The sequence below is a fragment of the Protopterus annectens genome, chromosome 3.part1, assembly GCF_019279795.1.
Source record: "Protopterus annectens isolate FY-2018-M chromosome 3.part1, PAN1.0, whole genome shotgun sequence".
NCBI classification, from domain to species: domain Eukaryota; kingdom Metazoa; phylum Chordata; order Ceratodontiformes; family Protopteridae; genus Protopterus; species Protopterus annectens.
The window spans coordinates 1,196,050,851-1,196,068,618 of NC_056732.1; positions in this window are offsets into that span (position 1 = coordinate 1,196,050,851).

The following is a 17,768-nucleotide window of genomic DNA, read 5'->3' on the forward strand; positions in this document are numbered from 1 at the left end:
TCATCCAGTTCTTTATGTGATAAACAATACATTATTCCATTCTTATTCCTTGTTTTGGATCAAACAAATTGGTTTGTGTGAGAGTGTGATATGGTACAGCCATGAAACCTTAAATTTTAATAAATGAACTGTGTGTCTCCAGTGATTAATGTTAAAAATGTATACATGTATACAAGTAGGAATTTAATTTTATGTGATATTTATGTGTTTTATTCTTCTCTGCTTTATGTCACATAGGAGTATGGCACACAAGTGTACCAATCCACATAAACCCCCTTTCAGTGACTCAGAAAACGATGTCATAGTGCAAGCATTCAGGCGCCGTTGTGCCTTTCTGCTTTGGAGATGCCATGGGGATAGGCTGACAGAATGCAGATTTGGAAGCAGATATTCAGTGTTGTAAATGCTGTAGAGTCACAGCAGGATTTATGATGATGTGCATCATAGGGCCACTGATACGATTTCATCAGCATGGAGGAGAGCAGCTGTAGTTGCCTGTGAACAGCTGGCTACAGGGAGGGAGGCTGCTACATAGCCACCATTGACACCAAATGAAGAGTTCCTGTCCACTTTCACAGATCCAGAGAGCTCAGTGGAAAGTGCACAACAACATGTGAATGATGTTGATGCTCATGTTTCTGGGAGGACAGCTATGTGCCAGGAGAATCTTCCAGATAACCTTACATGCGTGAATTTATAATATTTTCTTGTATAGCAAAATATTCTGTAAAACTTCATGTTGTTTTAATTATTTTTATTTTTTGATTGAACCTGTTGATAAACTGATGAGGTTAACAACACATTTTTGCTCATTACACATGTGCTTTGTGTTGATGTGTCAGCTAAGTTTCAATTAAAAGCATTGTTAATGGACATAGAGGCAAAAATGCTTTCCCACTGTGTTATTGAAATCGTGATGATTGAGCTTGGCCTTACCTTTTGCTTAACTTCTTCCAGGACTATCTATCATAGCAAGTGTGGAGTCATCTGTACATGCTATGCCAAACATTTTTATTTGCTTATTGATGACCATTTGTGAGAAATATGCATTTATCCATATATGTGAAGTATGTGTCATGAGTGTGTGAGTATTGCTGTATCATCTGTGATAGTGGCACCATTTTTAGTTTGTTATCATATATTAAATTGTAGTGCAGATATTAATTTCTTTCCTGTGTTTGCTGTCTATGATCATAGGTGATCCTGACAGTGAAAGCATAGGACTCTTACCACCTGATGTCAGATTATTGGCAGACTCTGATGATGATGGTGGCCAAACAGAGGCACTGTGTTTGAATATGATACTAAAGTTGACATTCAGCCATCCCCTATATTTCCATCAGGCACAGCCAGTAAGCCTATGCCTACCTACTCCATTGAGCCTTCAGCCTTCAAATATTGGACAGGTGGAGGGTAACACACTTGATCAGGGTAGTGTGGTTACTGCAACTTCAGTGCCAGTTGATTCTGGCCATAGCCAAAGTGTGAGTGAGGTGCCACACAGGAGGGTTTTTAGGGGTGCTCTTAGGAGGCCTGCTGTCCACTCTCCACCTAATTCTGGTGTGTCTTTACATGCCACTAGACATATGTTTAGGACCATCATGGAGGTGTAGGCATGTTTCCATAAAGCCTCCAAGGACATGCTTAGTGATATAGATGTGGTACAGGCTGACATGAATGACTGCCTCCACTGTGTGGCCAATTCAATGGATCAGATGAATGATATGATGGAAAGGGCATTGTCTGTTAGGGAACATCTGCTGGGAAGGGGATGGCATCCATGTGGATCTAAGTCAGGATCATCATCTGATGTTAGCCAATTTGGCCGTGCCCAATCACAGTCCAATACTGACACTATTTCCACTGCTCCATCAGTGATTGTGATGTCCGCACCCAAATGTGGTAGGCCATGGGGTTGTGGTCCTGGGGGTAGTCATGAGGAGAGCTCATCCAGCAGACATCAGCCATGTTCAAGTCACAGCAATGCATCTGACTATGGGCATGGATGTGCATGTGCCAGTGCAAATGCTGGCAGAGACAGTTCTCACATCTGGGAATGACGAAGAATTATCACCTCTATCATGCACGGCTCAAACCTATCTGACATACCAGGACATAGAGCTAGCATAGAGCTTGGGTGTGCTCTTGCAGACACTCACACACATGTTTCACCTTGAGTGCTCATATAGACACACACACAATAGTTACATGGGGTAGTCATGAGCCTTACAGCTCATTCTGTATCAGTGGCCATTTGATACTTTATCAAAATTTCTGACTGTCTTGTTACTCACACAGGCTCACTACCTTTTGTGCCAGCTTTGGCCTCCTGCCCCCCTCCCCCAAATACCATGTGCAAATAATGATAACTGTGCCATACCCTTGTTTTCTATCTTTTGGATGCAGGAATACATAAATATTTGTCTGATGCCCAGGGTGCATAGCTAACTTAGTGCTTAGTATATCTGTGTTTGTGATTCTCTTGAAAATTGTAGTGCATTCTTACAAGTTTCTGTACTGTATATGTATCTTTGGTGCATGAGGCCTATTACTTGACAGAAAACACATCCATTGACTTAAGTCAGTGCTGTCACATATTGATGTCATTGCTGTACAAATCACCCACCTTCTACATAGTTGCATTAGCAAGTAACAGTATGCAAGGATATGCCACTCATTTGTGTTCTTAGCTTTTTATTTTCTTATTCTAGGTTCAACACTTGGCTTGGAAGTCCAGCAGTTACAACAGTTTTAATTTGGGTCTGAGTCTCTGTGATGTTGGTGGTACACAGCCATTACATGGGCAAGTAAAGGCTGTGAGCATTGCCTGCCATCAACGTTAATATATGTATGTGCATAATTTGAGGGTTTTACCCACTTAAGTGGTGAGCTGGTGTGCTGTCTCTTGCCATTTGGTTAGGGCAAGAGCATATTGTGCATGCGTACATCTGCCTATGCCCACAGTGACTGCTGGTTCCCCCATTGACTCCTCACCTGTGTGTGGCTGTGGTGACCTTGCCAGTGGTGCTGGTATGTGTGCCCTTCCCCTTGGTGTGCCTGCTGAAGTTGGTTTCTCAGAATAACATTGCATGAAGTATGGCAAAGACTGTGAAAATTTCAACACAACTAAAGGGATTGTACTACAGGGCTCCCTCAGATGTATCTAGGCACAGGAACCATGATTTCAGCAGTCCGAGCACACACTGTATGATATCTCTTGCTTGAGTGTGTACCTCACTATGGTGTTCTTTGGTGGGTGGGTGTTCATTTCTGATAGGTGTCATCATTAGCCATGGCTCAAGTGCATAATCTGCATCCTCCAGTAAATGATTTTGTAGGATATTCCCTGTAGAAAAACTCTGATACATTTGACAGTTGTGCCAGTTATGGGAATCATGGTAAATGTCTGGGCTGCCAGCACACACATTCAGGTTGATTCCCCTCAGCATTACACATGACCTGGCAGTTAATGGAATGGAAGCCTTTTCTGTTTGTATATACCCTTCCCTGTTCCCTGGATGGTGCTTTGCTTTCAATGTGTGTGTAGTCTATGGCACCCAAGACTTCATGGTAGTGTGCTACAGGGTAGAAATCCTGCATAGTTGTAGCTCTGTCTTCAGATTTATGGGGAAAATGTATGTAGTCACTGACATGTTGTATCATTAAATTCAGGAAATGATATAGAATCCTGAATGCTGATGCCTGTGACATCCGCAGCATATCCCCTGTTGGTCTCTGGAAGGTTCCTGTAGCCAATATTCTAAGTGGTACATATACCTTAGTCTCCACAGGTACTGGTACCTCTCTGTTTGCCCTTGCTCTCAGTGGAGGATGGCAGAGGTTGGAGAGTTCTTGTAGTGTGTCACTTTCCACCATGTAGCACTCTACAATTTCCACCTCATGCAGACCATGAAAATCTAAATGGGGTCTAAACTCCCTTCTCCTTCTTGGTTGAGGTCTATTAGCAGCAGCAGCAGCAGAGACTTGGGCCTGTTGTGCATACACATATATAAGAGCAACAGCAGCCCCTAGCAATGTTTCCATGTAGAGAGGTTTCTATGGCTGTATTCCAATAGGCTTTGAAATTCACAGACAAAACCTGCACAGAGCTTACACGATTACTTTATAGCTTGTTGAATAGCTCCTTCATCTTGGATTGGTTGATTAGCATGCAGTTCAGCTACTTATGCAGTAATTAGCATGCTATGATCTCTACCAATTTTCTACAGCTGTACATGGCATGTAGAGCTGCTTACTGAATACAAAACAGAGCACTGCCATGTGTGCATCATGGCACAATGTGCACATGGTTTTAGAGCACCATTTAGACTTTGTTAAATCTGTACCAATATCTATATAGAGAATTGAATGTGGGACAAGGAATGGTCACATTAACCCCATGGTAATTACTATTAATAGGAGAACCTTCCACATAAATTCAGAATGACAATGAAGGCAATCTGCATGGTAAGTGTCCCCTTAAAATTCCTTAATGGTACAATAGCATTTGATATTTCTTGATTAGTAATGTATTTTAGTAATATATGTATTTAATTTATTTTAATCAATTCCACTACACCAAGTAAATTTGGAGATATCAGCAGCAGACTGGCTGTTTGTGATGATGATGATGATGATGATGATGATGATAACATAGTTATATTTATAAGGCAGCCTGAGGAAAGTGGCAAGCAATCACCAAGTAGAATTTCACATCCTATAATCTGTTTTTAGTAGGTTGGCAGAAAGTGACAGTGCATCACAAAGTCAAGAACATGCTGACATTGCTCATATGCTTCTACAGGAGGAACACCCACACAGGTCTATACCAGTATCTCCAAACCCATACAGACACATTGAGGATGCTGGCAGGCATTCAGAGTAAAATGTCCAGAGTGGCACCTTCACAAATGAGAGCCAGTCACAGACATTTGGTACAGCTACCCCCAGGAATCACAAAAAGCATTACTGCCCAATGTTTCACAACATCCTTAGGAATCAGAGCACTGCTCTAAGAGTCAGCGGGAAATGGTTTGAATCCTCCAGGGTATGCATACATACATACATACAAATGTTTCAAGCATGGGCATTAAAGCCCTTCTAGCTTGCTAACATCCCAAAACACTTGTTCCCATAATAAATGTCCAGGCTGTTCTTAAAAATATCTAAACTAGTATCTGCTTTAATGTAATTTAGTAGTTTGTTCCAAGCATCAGCTACTCTGTCAGAGAACCAATTAGTACACTTCTCATTCCTATAGAATCTTCTACATAGGTTATCTGGCGATTCTCTAGTACATTTTGATAACCCCAAACATTCCCAGAGGTAGTTGTCCCTAAATGCCCTATATACCTAAATAAGATCTCCTCTTAAATATTTGTAATATACACTGTACAAGTTCAGATATTTTAGTTTTTCAAAATTACTTAGATGTTCACATCCATGGATGCCGTTAGTATATTTCCGTTGCACTCTTTCCACTTTATTCATGCTTGTTTTCCTATAGGGTTTCCATATTGTTATTCCATACTCAAGTTTGGGTCAAATGTAACTAACAAACAATTACTTCATTATGTTTCATTTCCTAGACTTTATAAATCTTTTTATACAACCTATAGTTCTATAACTATCATTAGCCAATTGGTTGATATGATTAGAAAAACTCATAGCTGAATCTACCCATATACCCAGGTCCTTAAATGAGTCTACAGTTTCAATCACTGTGTGCTGTATTAAATATTCACATTTCAGTTTATGTCTCCCAAATCTCGTATGCTTAGCTTTTGATGCATTTATCAACATATTATTCTCCTGTGCCCAAATGGTCAATTTAGTCAAATTATTTTGCAGACATGCCTTACCCAATTTCAGGTCATCAGCATATAGATGGTAGAACACCTCCGATGAAAAGGTAAGGTCTGAAAGATACAATCTAAACAAGTAAGGGCCTAGTACAGAGCTCTGTGGGACATCTTGACTGTAACCAAGGATTTCACCTGTCCAGTTGGTGTAGTTGTACTAATTTATTGATCAGTGTTTTGTGCATGACCCTGTCAAATGCTGAAGTTAAATCTATATAAATCACTTCACAGCACAATTTTTCATTCATAGCTGTTATTATATTGTTATAGAACATCATGTTACAGGTGGTAATAGATCTATTTTCAACATATGCATGCTGATATATGGTTTGAAGTCCCAACCTATCCAGTTCTGACAATAACTTATCCAGTATTACCTTCTCCATTATTTTTCCACAACATGAAAGTAGACTTAAGGGTCTATATGATTCTGGGTTTGTCCTACTCCCCTTTCCCTTAAAAATAGGTTTAATAATTGCATGTCTCCAATCTTGAGGAATCTCCCCATATTTATATGACCTAGTGAATAATAGATGTAATGGCAGTGTACGTTCTTGATTAAGTGTTCTCAGGTCATTGTTACTTATTCTGTCTCCTCCCTGTACTTTGTTTGGATCCAGTTTGCACAGTTCTTTTTCAATATGATCTAATTTGATTCCAGTATCTGGGGTTACCTGGATGTCACTAGGTCAACTTACCACCCTTTTTGTGGAGCCAAACTGTTTTGCATAAGATTTTGTAAATATATCTATAATCTGTTGTGTCTGAGAATAAATTTTAGAATCTGCACACAGTTTATCAGTTTGTGTATCTTGACTCCTTCCACCTCTTATGTATGTATAAAAAGGCTTCCTATTATGCTCGATATCTTTATATAAATTTTCTTCAAATTTTTCTTGATCTTGTCTAACGCTATGTGCAATCTGTTTGTCCAGCTCGTTTATTTCAGTTTTCAAAGTTGTAGTCTGACCTCTCTTCCATTTCTTATATTTTTTGTCTCTCACCCTTAATCAGGTATCTCGTTCTTACGGAAATATACTCCGCTGATGCTGTGAGCCTAGATCCTGATGTTAAACATTTTTTTTTTTACTTTTTGCACTCAATTTCTCTTTTAACACTTTACACATTCCATCTGCAGTTTTTCCACTGAAAACCTCACTCCAGTTAGTTTTATATAGTAACTGTTTTTCTTCCCTATAATCTGTAATTAACCTTCTGTGCATTAGCTTAGATTTCAGTTTGGCAGAATTATCTAGCAACAAATTAACCTTTATGACCCCATGATTGCTGCACATCAATGGTGGTAAAACTTGACTTGAAGTTACATTAATTTCTTTGGGAACACAAACAATATCTAGTATAGTATGTCCCCTGGTATTTTTTACAATCTGAAGCATTTGTTGTTCCTGAATATACTCTGTGAATAGTTTCTTTACTAATGTTGTTGAATGAATATTATTCCAGTCTGTTTCTGGTAAATTTAAGTCCCCCAGCTAATATTATTCTTCCCTCCTGTGTTTCATGTAAGAAATGTATGAATTCCTCTAGGTCATCTGCACTTGACTTTGGTGGTCTGTACACTCCAACAATTGTTATATGTTTCAGGGTTGTCTTTATTGTCAAAGTTACACAGTCTATAGTATTGGTGTTATCATTGAACATGTAACAATCACAAGTCTCATAGCTATATTTAATCCCTATCATAACACCTCCACCTGATTTTTTTGTTAGAATGTCTGTTACAGTAAAAAACATTTATACCCTGACAGAACAGGTTTCCAGTCATTGTTCTTTAACCATGTTTCACAAACTATAACAACGTCAGTCGTGTGGGATCATAGCAAATTTTCTAATAAAAACTTTATTATTAATGCTCCTAGCATTAACAACCATCAGTGATGCATCAGATGTTGCTATCTGTGAATTGTTACATTTCTGACCTGGCAAAAATCCTGGATAGTGTTTGTCAAATATTGCAAAATATTTGCTGCAAAAATTCTCTTCCCTGATCTAGACAAATGCACACCATCCTGTTTGAACACGTGCACCCAAAAGAAGGCTTGGATGCTCTACACATTTCCATTTTTTAAAACAGGACATGTTTACCATGTAGGTGTTTATCCAAAAAATCTTTTCATTCACAGTTACCTGACTATCCTTTCTATGGGTGATTTGTGAAAAATATGTCCTAACACCAGTACAAGCTATACTATCTTGGACGGCTGTCAGTTCCTGACTTACAGTCAGAGAATCTTTGTTGGTGACATCATTTGTACCAACATGAATAAAAACAGATCCATGCTTCCTTACATTAAGGCGTTCCAAGGCTTGTTTCACATCTTCTATTTTTGCTCCTGGCAAGCATAACACTACTCAATGTTCATTATCATCTCTGCAAATGTAAGTATAAGTTCCTCTAATAATTGAATTTCCAATTACAAGAATATCTTTGCTGACCATCTCTGAAGAATCTTCAGCTTCTAATACAGTCATTTCTGCTCTATCAGTTCTTATGAAGGACTGATCTTCATCACTATTAGTCTTATTAATTCCACTGTTTACATTGCATATTAAATTCTCATCCAGCTGGCACTGTAAATCCACAGCTTGAGCCATGTACATCTGTCTTTCTCTTCTTTTTTCTTACAGTAATGTTCTTCAATCCTTTCACGTTCAGTTTTGATTTCTTCCTTTTCACCTGCCCCGTGCCTCTTTTTTCTACCTTTTCCATTGGAAAGGTGATGCCTTTTTACTGTAGACTGAGGGTTTTCTGATGGACAGATATCTTCATTCTCTGTCACCAGTGTGTTACACAACAAAGCAGAATCATTTTTACTACGTATTCTCTTTCCTTTGCAGTCATTAGTCATTTTCTTTTTCTTCCTTTTTATTTACTGAGAATTTCTTCTTTTCTTTCTTTTTTTTTGTTTCCTTCTAAACAAATTGGATCTTCAGATTGCTGAGTACTTGCATCCACAATTCTGTATTTTTCAGGGCCATCATCATGTTTCATAGGAGTTGAATGTTCTTTGCAGAAAATAGATGCACCATTTCCTAAATCTGCTCAGTTTGCTCTGTGCCTAACATTATTTAGTTCATCAGTCCAGTCATTAATATGTGATACAACAGTTCTCCAAGCCATGCCAATTGCACATGTGCAATCATCAATAAGTCGAGATTTCCTTCTAACAATGGTAAGCGAATCATCCAACTTTTGACATGAGGAACAAAGATCACCAGTGTTATCAGCTGTTAAATGTGCATAGCATTTATTACACTGTACAAGATACTTGTGCATTAGCAAATCGTTAATTGTATACTCATTTAAGGAATACACATTCAGCTTTAAATGAATAAAATATTGCAAAGGAAAAAATTACACAAAGTCAGTAGCAAAGAATTCAAAGGAACTTAAATCAACTTTTATGAAAAAAATATACCAGCAATATCCAACTAAATAATAAAAGCCAATGAAGTTGTTCTGACCATACAAGTTCTACCAGCCAGACAGAAGTTATAATTTCTTTACTTTGTGTGCAGTAGCTTCTGCTCACTATAGCTCGCAGTCACACCTCCTTTTAACAGTAAAAATAAATAAAACTTCTCTTACCAGTCAACTCCACAACAAATCACAAACCAAGACAAGATTGTTTTGATATGCTCAGAATTTTCCTGTCTGCAGTCTGTCTAAATTTATAGCTGTCTAGGCCCCTTGTGGTGGCTAGAGCTTGCCTCTCCAAAACCTATTCCTTTCTTACAACCAAAAGTGAAACTAAGGTTAAAACAACAAAATATGAATTAAAGTAAAGCTTGTTAATAAGCAGTCTCTTTCTACCTACAAACAGTTAAAAATAGTGATAACAAATGCAATATAAATTCAAATAAAACTGCTCTTACCAGTCAACTCCACAACAGATCACAAACCAAGACAGGATTGTTTTGATATGCTCAGAATATGCATGATGATTTCCAGAGTATGGATAATACCATGATCACACTGATGTTTGCTACAGTTACACACCAAGCGTCCATGGCCACCTCCATTCATACACTAGTTAGAACTTACCAGACTCAATCAGGAGGGAAAGAGGACAGGGCACTGTCCAGACATATTGGGGCAGATCACATGAGACCGCAAGTGCTTCTCAAGAAAGTACAGTAATTAGTTGGGAAGAGAAAGTACAACAGATGTCATGCAGGTCACATCAGCACTCATCTACACCTAGCAGGACCGCTCATTTGAGGTCGTGATTACATTCATGCAGCAGTATCATATCATGGCCTGCAGGATTACCTGTATCAAATAGATCATGAGATAAAGCCAACTCTCCATCAAGATTCCATGACAGACACTCTTTCAAATAACTTGCAGTATCACCTAGCTTATCTTTATGATCTATATATATATATATATATATATATATATATATATATATATATATATAATGCAGTTGATCTTGAGCTACTGAGAATAAACTGTGACAATTCTGTTATTTACAATCTTTTCTTCAGAAATGTATGTGAATGTTTAACTCAAAAGTGAGTAAGTTATGTAAAGAAAGGTTGAGGGCCTAGACCACTTTACAGCTGTATGCTTTTCGTCCCTCTAATGGTACTTCTTAAAACCTCAGGGAACTGTGGAAAGAAATCTGTATGACATAACATGAGATTACAGTTATTAACACCAATCCTCTCTGTATTACCATTCATACAGCTGTCAGTTACATACAACTTCAAAGTGGTAATACACAAATCTTCATGGAAATGCAATAATGAGAAAATTACAGATTAAATTGAATATTCTGCCATGTAAACAGACACTACTGCCACTTCACCCACACGACTGCACAAATGATCATATTTTTTCTCTGAGAAGTTACAAATGAAGTGCAGTAACACAGCAAACAACATACCTTAATATGAGAAGAATAAAAAACAATATGGTACATTTTCATTCAAATGCGATGTATTAACTCAGGAAATACTGAAAGAACAGTTTTTACTAGTTGTCCTACTTAAAGATATCCAGTACATGCATGCTTAGTTAAACCACTTCAGCAGAATTTATTTTGCAAAACAATTAAAAGTACGATCATTATTTATATGATGATTTATGATAACAGGAGTCATTGAGCACTCAGGTATGATTTTCAAAAGCAATAATATGACTAAGTTTTTATTAAAAAAAAAATAAAATAAAAAAAATAATAATCATGGAACTTATAAACAAAGACATTGGCAACCTTCAAACACTGGACCACACCCAGTTTGGGTTCGTGAAGGTCCATTCTTGTCTCCTGAACCTTAATGACTTCTGCGAATCAGTCTCCAGAGCCGTGGATGAGGGTAAGACAGTCCACACAGCCTATCTGGACCTCACCGAGGCCTTTGACACCATCCCCCACTCTGGAATCATAGATAAACTTACTAAGCTGGTCATTAATCTCTACAACACTCGATGGGTTGCCAACTGGCTTACTGACAGAACACACACTGTAAAAGTAGCTGACTCCAAATCCAGCTCCAGACAAGTGACAAGTGGAGTAACTTAGGGTTCATTCCTGGGACCTCTCTTGTTTGGCATCTACTTCTCTGGAGTATAGGCCAAAACAAAGTTCACAGATGACTGCAAACTGGGAACCATTATTGAATCCCCAAATGATGTGGATACTCTACAAAAGGGCCTTATAGAAATAGATGTTTGGTGCCAGAGCCATGGGCTCAAGCTCAATGCCAAGAAATGTATAGTTATCCCCTTTGGAAAAAAACATGTACCCATGAATTATCACATAGGTGGCAGTACACTAAACACTGAAAGTGTGATAAGAGACTTAGGGACACAGGTGGACAGTGGTCTCACCTTCAATAACCACATCACCACAACAGTCAGGAAATCCTTCTATGTGGCACACATCCAGAAAAAAGGAGGTCATTGTCCCACTGTACTCATCCCTCATTAGACCCATTATAGAATACAATGCACCCATTTGGTATGTACCTCTCAAGACATCTGCAACAACTGGAAAGGCCGCAGAAATACCTCACTAAAAGAATCACAGGCCTAAAGCAGATGCCCTATGCTGACCACCTTTAAAAACTCCAGCTATACTCTGTCACATATCGTATACTCCGAGGCGATCTCTGCTTAACATACAAGGCCATGTCAAACCCAGAGCTGTTGGACATGCTGCACTTAAAGAAATCCTAATCCCTCAGAGCCACATGCTCCAGGGATCTAAATATTGTCATCACAATAAACAAAACATGCTGGAGGGATAGGTTCCTGACCCAGAGACTCCCCAGACTCTGGAATAGACTGCCCATACATGTCAAGCAGAGCGCCTCTTTGGCCCTCTTCAAAAGGAACCTTGATGATTGGATGACAGAAAGGAAATTCACCCCGGGGATAACGTCAGTCACCCTGCTAGACAGGGTGCCCAGGGAAGTAAATAGTGTGAGAAGAAATAGCCAGTGAATTGTTATGGCTAGGTTTGTATAGGCCCTAGGGCCAATAGCCTAGTACCAACCTATGAACCTATGAACCTATGAACCTATAATGTCAGATGAAGAGTAACAGTAGAACGTGCACCATGCAGATTAGCTCACAGATATCATTGCATGCATCAATTATATTTTGTGTGTTTTTACAAGAAAGGAAACACTAACCTGAATGTCACACTGTTCTGGACTAGACACTGTCTCATTACATGCACAGCAATATGCCATTTATGAGCCTGATGCATGCGGTCTGTTACTTCTGTTGCCAGCTAGTCATCATTACTCACATTTGCAGTGCAGTGACAGTATGAATCATATCATCACCAGACTGCTGGATGATCATGTTGTGCAGAATGCAACATGCAGTAAACATCCTGCATACTGCACCTGGGTTATAATGAAGATCACCATCAGACTGATCTAGGTGCCTGAAATGAGTCTTTAGGAGGCCAAAGACCCTGTCAGTGACAATGCAGGTATGGGAAAGGGATGCATTATGTCTCTTCTGCATCTCCACTTAGATTTCTCACTGATTTTATGAGCCATGGCTCCACTGGATATCCAGCATCACCTTACAGAAAAAAAAGAAAGACAGAAGGGTGTGGATTGATTAAAAAAAAACAAAGGAAAAGAAAAAAAAAATGATTTAATACTCAGAAATACATTTTACCATGAATATACAGAAGAAAAAAAATTAACTTACCAAGAAAGTGACCACTTGGCATTCTACCATGGAGGAAAAAGCAGTAAAGTGAGCTAGTGTGCCAGATTTTGGAGTTACATGCACTGCCAGGATGATGGGCAGAGACATTGTTGGTGCACCCCACACATCACATATCATCTGGCAACTGATGAAATGTTAGCCCTTCCTAAAGTGGTATTGCTCACCCCATAGACCAGGTGGGGCCATAGTTGCTACAAAGGTGTAAACTAGTGTTCCAAGTACCTCAGGAAACATTCCACCCCATAAAAGGTACATTTAGTTCTGGCTCATTCCTGTAGTATTGGTAAATAGAGTTCCACGTGCCGAGAGTACATCCAGGAACTATTAATTTATTTATTTTTATTTATTTTACATTTGTTTCCAGGAAAGTCCTGCTGGACACAAGTCCTTTTTCAGTGGAGGCCCAGGGAAAAAAGCTCCACATAAAACAAAGAAATGTCTACATTTACATACAGAAGTAATAGCACAGATGCATACATTTACACAATTGTCATAAAGTGAAAGATCTCATATACTACTGCAATATCATGAAGGCAGAAGCTTGTGAGATACCCACTGTGCTCACACTTTATATTGGGAAGGCTCCCACAGCAAGGATAGAGAGGGCTAGACATACTTTATTGTCCACAGGGGTAGAAAGTCATGGAATTCCTCCAATATCCCTATGGGGTTCATACATACCCATTAAAAGCCTTATAATGTTACTGTCCACTTTGGACCTGTGAAGTATCTCCTGATTATCAAAGATAAAGTGAGTCATCCTCTACCTATATCTCTGCCTCAATGGCTGGCGAGAACCACTGGATGCAAGTGGTTTAGCTCAGCCAAGACATGCAACTCACCCCTGGAAATAGTAAGGCTAGCTGCAAATTGAATTTTTGTGGAATAAAAAGTAAATAGGGTTGTCAATGCTACTCTATATAACGTATCTGAAAACAATGTGGACAAGCAGAAAAATGTCACTATAAATCGCAAATAGGTAAGAGAATGTCTCATTAATATACACTGGGTCACATCATTTCTCATTTGCATCTCATTGTGAATTAATTTGCTTATACTCATTCGATGTCATCTCGCATTAGCATAAGTGATCTATATGAATCGCAGCTTAGCTGTTCTCATTCATGTACAATGCAGATAGCCTTAATGCATCTATGTAATGACTATGAATATTATCAAATAAGCTGCAATTTGCAAGTTGTGAGTCTGTCTAAACAAGCAATCCTTGTTAGATAGATGTTTTGGTTAATAATAAATATGTATTAGCAATAATGTCCAGTTCATGATAGTGAGAAAAGTAGGGACTACCAAAAGAATTAATTATAGGGTTAGAATGTGTAGATGTTGTAGGCAGTTAATAGACTAGACAGTCTGTGGTTTACCTGAGAGAAAGGAAGAAAGAAAGAGAGTGTGAAACAAAAATGGTTTTGACATGTCAGCCTAAGGTTCTGAAGAACCGGATAAAGTTTTGTTGCACTGCTGAAACAGCCAGAACATTAAGACCTTAATAATGGTTACGTTTACGGTTAGTACTGTTCTGACCAGCATGTTGCCTTATGTAAAAGTACCTGTTTTCATGACACAAATAAAACACAGATGCTGAAAATAGACCTCAGTAATCTTAACAGTTACTGTTAATATTTTGAAATAATCAGTAGTTTGAATTTCGAGCTAATTCATCACAAATCATGGATTACTTGAAAAAATTGCTGCTCTTCAGTATACCTTGTTTATATCAATTAGCTGAGCAAAAGGAAAAGAAAGGTACTATAGTATCTCATAAAACCAATATTGAGGTTTAAATCACTGACTGTAAGATTGGACAATTGAATTAACTTAATCTCCAAAGTTCTTCTTTGCAAAAGTGTGTGGAAGTGCCCTTTAAGAACCATAACTGTTATATCTGTTACAAAATGAATATACTGAGAAAAGTGTGCTGCCAATGACTAAACACCAGAATTATGAAATCGACATTGATCAGTCCATAAAGAATTATAGTCTCAGAATGAGAAAAAAAAGAAAGGGAAATAAAGTTCAGTCACGCTATGAGAACTGTGAAAATACAGCAATTAATAATAGTATAGCAATGGTTACATCAAATAATTTTCAGCCTTATCAACTGTTTAGTATCTTCAAAATGAATTCAAGGGATATAATGTTTTTTTTTTCTTAGCCAGGTATACTCAGTATTTTCAGTTCTGCTTCACAGTGATAGGAAGAGTTAACTGTGCTCAGCACTTGTTCCTAAAGCATTTTTTAGTCAGGTAAAGCACTTCTATATTATACAAAGTACTTCACTAGCTTAAAACCCCCTTGAGTACCCACTTCCCTATAGGTCCTTTCTGACTCAGTTACACAGCAAACTTTTTCATTTCTTCTAGCATGTCAAGGGTCAGTTGCTAGCATCCTCTCCTGCTCAGCTGGTGAATCTGGGAATATTGAGGCAATGTTACAATTGCCTCATGTACACAGACAACCCTCTCCTCCTCCCACAAAACACATACATGCGAGAGATGCAACTATATAGCCAAACTGGAGGCTGAACTCTCTCAACTCAGGACTGGCAAAACCAGACAGGAGGAGAAGGTAACCACACACACCATAAACCCAGTCTCACATAGAACTATCACAACTACAAATCAAACACATAAACACACAAAGATGTACTCGGAGGCACTGATTAAAAATCTACCAAAACAGCAGAGGCCTCCAAAGCAGACACCCAAACAACTGCCACCTCATGACATAACACAAGCAACACATAGATCACAAAGTCAGTGTGCAAATCAGTCACAGCTCTTAAGGCCAAACACAATGCCAGACACACTTGTCATAGGTGACTCCATAGTCAAACACACTGACGTCCCACTCACCAGACTGAACAAGGAGAGGGTCACAGTAAGCTTCCTGTCGGGCACTAGAATCCGCCACATAACACAAGCACTCAGGTCACTCCACAGCAAGTACAAGTATGACTCAGTCATTGTCCATGCCGGTGTGAATGACCTGAGACATACCTCCCTGGACTACATGAAAAGAGACATAAAGGAACTCTCAGATTATGTAGCCCAGGCTGGTATGACCCTGACCCTGAGCAGTATCCTACCTTCACTAAGAATGATGTCACAATACAGAGACAAAATGATCAGTTTTAATAATTGGCTTAATTTCTGGTGTCATTCTAAGGGGATCCAATGTCTGTCTGCCTGGAATGACATGCTTGACAAGCCACGCTGCTTCACAAGGGATGGCTTGCACCTGTCACCCCTGGGTTTCCGGATATTGGCAAAGGCTCTTGCCACCCCCATAGTGCCTTTTTTAGACAAGGCTCAAATTCTAAACCCACCACCCTAGAAAACAATAATGGAAAAAAACTAAGGGTAATGCTGCTCAATCCCAGAAGTCTAAATCTCAAGATGCACGCCCTCTAAGCCCTCCTCAGTATGGAGAACATTGATGTCTGTGCTGTGACTGAAACCTGGTTCAAGGCTCCTGAGAGCACCCCGGTACTATCAGGTTTTACCTCATATCATGCGTTCCGGCCCCAAAACCCGGACCGTACCACAAAAGGAGGGGGTGTATCCATATTCATCAAGGATACCCACACCTCCAGGCTGGTGGCAACTCACGAAGCATCAGAGACCATTCAGGTGCAATTAACCATAGGCAAAACTGCTCTACAGTTTGTAGCATGTTACAGGCCATCCTCTCAAACTCAGGAACCCCACACAGCCTTCCTGAAGACACTGGAGAGTATAAATGTCTCTCCAAACACCATCATATTGGGTGACTTCAACTACCCAAACATAGACTGGGAAAATTACTCAAGCCCCAATACCCTAGCCCAAAGGTTCCTGGAGTTCATAAACTCAAATGCTATGGAACAACTTGTCACCATTCCCACAAGAGGTGAAAATATACTAGACCTGATCATCACAAACATGGGGACAAAATGCTCCACACTGGAAGTATATCCCTAATTGGTGAGATCAGACCATAAACTAATTTCACTGGAGATCCACATCCCGCCCCAACCCCCAACAAAAAAGACCACAGTGAAGAACTTCTCAAAAGCCAACTTCACACTTCTTAAGACTGGTGTGGTATCCTTCAAGGCCCCTGAGCCATTGGAAACCACAACCCACGCTGCTGAATCCCTTACAAATGCTTTCTACGAGCACCTCCAGGATTGCATGGATCAAGCAATCCCAAATAAAATCAAGACCCTTTCCACCAAAGGCATGCGCCCAATCTGGTGGACCCCAGCCATAAACAAACTTTACAACAAGAGGAGAAAGCTACTACAAGATAGAGCAAAATCCCTAAAAGGGAAGACATCTCTGATCAATACTAGTAAAAAACTATGATCACTCATAAAATCATTCAAGGCCAACTTTGAGAGAAAAATCGCCAAGGACTCAAAAGACAATCATAAGGCCTTCTTTAGTTATGTTAGAAATCTGGGTGGAAACTCCCAGATATGCTCAGAATTAGTCCAAAATGATACAAAAATCACTGAACCCACAGACATTGCAAACATACTGGCAGACAGGTTCAGTGAAAATCCCCCCCCCCCCACACCAAAAGGAGAAATATCTATCCCAGCAGACTGCAGCCTCCCAATCATCTCAAATGCCCAGGTGAGAGCTGCTCTCTCTAAAGCTAAAAACACAGCATTAATGGGA